This window comes from Octopus bimaculoides, chromosome 6 (assembly GCF_001194135.2).
Source record: "Octopus bimaculoides isolate UCB-OBI-ISO-001 chromosome 6, ASM119413v2, whole genome shotgun sequence".
Lineage (NCBI taxonomy): Eukaryota > Metazoa > Mollusca > Cephalopoda > Octopoda > Octopodidae > Octopus > Octopus bimaculoides.
Genome location: NC_068986.1, coordinates 10,058,222 through 10,062,541, shown reverse-complemented (window position 1 = coordinate 10,062,541; position 4,320 = coordinate 10,058,222). Strand labels below are relative to the sequence as shown.

General features: G+C 40.4%; 1 long non-coding RNA gene across 1 annotated transcript in view; it reads left to right on the top strand.

Moving 5' to 3' along the window:
• The window catches only part of LOC128248098 (uncharacterized), a 21,887-nt gene that overhangs the window by 866 nt on the left and 16,701 nt on the right, over positions 1 to 4,320 (top strand). The window lies entirely within an intron of this gene.

The following is a 4,320-nucleotide window of genomic DNA, read 5'->3' as shown; positions in this document are numbered from 1 at the left end:
TTTTTTTTTCTTTTCTTCCCTCCTCTTTTTTTCTTGGTTCCCGTCTTCGTTTTTCTTCACATCTGCACACCCTGTCCCTCCCTCTCTCTCTCTCTCTCTCTCTCTCTCCTCCCCAACATCCGTCTTCTCCACTACCACAACACCTCTATAGTTTTTCTTCTCTCCCTCCACCTCTCTCTCCTCCCACCTCGACTCTATCGTCTGCTGTTGTTGGTGTTTGTTATTTCATTTTCTTGTCTTTTCCTCTCAGCCTGTTTCTTCTTTCGCTTTCCTCCTCCTCCTCCTCCTCCTCTCCCTCCCTCCAACTCGCATTATCTACCTCCTCCTTCACCTCTTCCTCATCGTCCTCTTTCATTATCCACCATCTTGGCCATCGACACTACGAGTCTATAAATTTCTCCATTCCCTTCTCCCCATCCCGCCCTCTCTCTCTCTCGCGCGCGCTCCACCCTTGCCCCTCACACACTCTTCTTATCTAATATGTCCTTATGATAACGACAACAACAACATCAACAACTGCTTACACGATCTTACTACACACTTCAGCATCCCGTAGCCACCAGCTAATGTTTTGTTGTGAGGCAATTGCCAGGCACTTGCGAGGCGACAGCAATGGAGAGCGGGGACGTCGAGAAAGGTCATAAACGAATGATGTTAAGTCTTAAGACTACAGACGGAGAGGAGGTGTCGCGGGGGAGGAGGGGGAGAGACAAAGATAGGCAGACGGGGATTAAACATGATGTAGAGACAGGGTGTGGGTGGGGGGAGGTGAGTCGTCACGCATCGCTTCAAATGTTTAAAGGGAAGAGAACACGTTTTCGTTCGGAGAATCGAAACCGGGTCGCCATCTTACCGATAATCAGACCAGAATAGAAAGGCACCACATAGAGAGAGGGTGGGAAGGAACGTCTTTGGCAAAGAATTATGTTTTTATCTTATTTTTGTTCATATAAGCATATCTGTAAGTACATCATATATATATATATATATATATAGAAATACACACATGCACACACACACACACACACACATGCATACAGATGCATACGAACCTACACACGTATAACGATGCGTCCTTCCCAGCTCTTCGAAACGCCGGTGTTAAAACGGGGGTAGCTGATGAAGTAGAATGTTCTCTATGTGGCTTGTGTGTTTTCTCGTCTACGCTTTGTTTGCAATGTCCTGTACCCAGATATACACCTATACATACAGGTGGATGTCGGTATGCACATACCTGTACGTATATATGCATATACTCATTTACTATTTGTTTTTATATATATATATATATATATATATATATGTGTATATATATTTATATATATATATAGGTAGATAGATAGATATACGAGGAGATTTTTCGGTTTTAATATATATATATATATATGAGTGTGTGTACATATATATATATATATATATATATTTATATACATACATACATACATAGGTACATTCATACATACATGCCTTATATATATATATAGATGTATATACATACATTAAGGCAACGGGCTGGCAGAAACATTAGTACGCCCGGCGAAATGCTTAGCGGTATTTCATCTGTCTTTATATTCTGAGTTCAAATTCCGCTGCAGTCGACTTTGCCTATCATCCCTTTGGGGTCGATAAATTAAGTACCAGTTGCGTACTGGGTTGATCTAATCGACTGGCCCCCTCCCCACAAAACTTCAGGTCTTGTGCCTAGAGTAGAAAAGAATATATATGTATACCGGTATATTTTCTATCTTTTTTTGACTGCGGCCATGCTGGGGCATCACATATAACAGTTTGTGATGTGGGTGAGGTCCATTTCATTTCACATCTGGTCTGAACCTGTCACCAATGGACACGAGATTTACATTCTGCATCAAGCCTGGTCCCTTATTACTAACTTTGGATGGGACCAATAACGATCCTTACATCGACCCAAGAACTCAGATGATGACGATGATGACAACGACGATGATGACGATGGTGGTGGTGGTGATGTCTGTATGAGCGCATGCGTGTGACACAAGGACCTGAACATCTTGCAAATCTTTCTCTCTTCTCAGCAAAAGTATTAGCGCTATGATGTAAAATGATGTGCTTTCAACTACACGCCCCAGCTCGGGCTGCAGATTGGTTAACTCAGAGCTTACCTTTAGTTTTCAATAATCTAGGAATAATATTTCGTTAATAGGTGGCATGAAGCTAGGGAAAGAATGGAGATGCTGGAACTATATTCTTAAGGGAAATGGAACCGTCCAATTCCGATGTCAAAACCTGTTGGTTTCTTATTAGCGACACTTCCAGATTAAAAGAATATAAATAAATAAATAAATAAATAAAAAGTGGAGAGAAAATTTATTTTTATGCTTTTTTCCGAACGTCTTATCCATAATTCAGAAAACCATAATGCAATTATTGAAAAAAACAGAAAGTTTGTTTCCCAACCACATTGGTTCCAGATTCAGTCCCACTGCAGGGCACCTTGGGCAAGTGTCTCCCATTACAGCCTCCAGCCAACCAAAGCCTTGTGAGTGGATTTGGTAGATGGAAACTGAAAGAAGCCTGTCTTGTGTGTGTGTGTGTGTGTGCATGCAAGTGTGTGTGTATGTGTGTGTGTGCAAGTGTGTGCGTGTGTGTGTGTTAGTGGACAAACAAAAGAAAGGACAAAGGGTACTCAACACTTTTGCTGTGAGTTCCATGTATTATTCAAAATAGTTTAAGCATATTTTCCCCTACATCATCCTGTGGTGCACTTGGTCACATCATCAGTAATGTTTCCTGAGGGTCATTAGGTGTTTCGTGCCTTTCAATCTCAGATATTCTCACCCCAGATGATCCAACCGGGGTCGATCAAGCCCCAGTTTATGCCCAGTTAACACTGACCTTTCCAGGGCTCACACCTCCTCATCCACAGCCACCTTGAGGCAACCGCTTCTTTCTCCACACTCAACATGATGGCCTTCTGTCTTCAGGTCCCTCTAATATCCAGCATGTTGTAAGCTCTATAAAGGAACTGGTTTGCAAACCCTTTGCATTCCGATCGCACTTCGCGTACCACCCATTGCTCCACCACTTTACTGTATTTCGTTCTTTTACTTTGCTTTACTTCCTGATTCTCAAGTTGAAATATTAACATATTTCATTGAAAATAATTTGTTGCCTTAAAAGGAAATTGGTTAAAAGTGGTAAGCTGGCAGAATCGTTAGCACGCCGGGCGAAATGCTTAGCTTTCGTCTGTCTTTACATTCTGAGTTCAAATTCCACCGAGGTCAACTTTGCTTTCATCCTTTCGGGGTCGATAAATTAAGTACCAGTTGTGTACTGGGGTCGATCTAATTGACTGGCCCCCTACCTAAAACATTTTGGGCCTTATGCCTAGAGTAGAAAAAGAAAAGGAAGTTGGTTAGTTTTAATTAAAATTTCTGTAAATGTTGAGATTCACAGACGTGAGTGGAGGGGGAAATAAATGGTTAGCCCTCGACCCCGCTCCCCAGAGCTGGAATGGGCTGGGGTCGGAGAAACATCAGACCAAGCAGTAGTTTGGATGGATTTAGGTCTGTTGACCATTAATAACATCTTGTCGCATAGTAACGACTGACAGCATGGGGAGAACAAAACAGCAGCAGCAGCAGTGACTGAGGGGGTGGGGTAAAGAGGACAATTATATCAATTGAAAGAAAAATAAGACGAAGAAGAAAGGAGAGAGAGAGAGAGAGAGAGAGAGATCATGAGGAAAAAACAGAGAGAGAAATAAATGGCGGAAAGTGGATATCACTGAATGTGGGTTTTTTTGTTATCTTGATTGGATAAACAGAAATATCATCATCATCATCATCATCATCATCGTCGTCGTCTTCGTCATCATAGCTGTGGTCGTTATCGATATTTCAATATTTGCTTGTCAAAATGACGAGACGAGTTTACTTTCTTGGTTTTCTTCATTTTATACAAACATACATACATACATAAAGTTCTTTTGTTCATACACCCATTTATATGTATGTATACATGTATGTATGTATGTATGTATCTATGAATGTACCTTTGTATGTATGTACGTATGCATGCATTTAAATATGCATATATATATATATATATATATATATATATATATATATATATATATACACACAAACATACGTGTGTAGGTCTGTATGTATCTGTATGCATGTGTGTGTATGTATATATATATATGTGTGTGTGTGTGTGTGTGTCTGTCTGTCTGTATGTATGTATGTCTGTATGAATTTGTGTTTGTATGCATATATCACACATATATAGACAGTTGCATATATATGTATGTGTGTATGTGTGCATATATATATATAT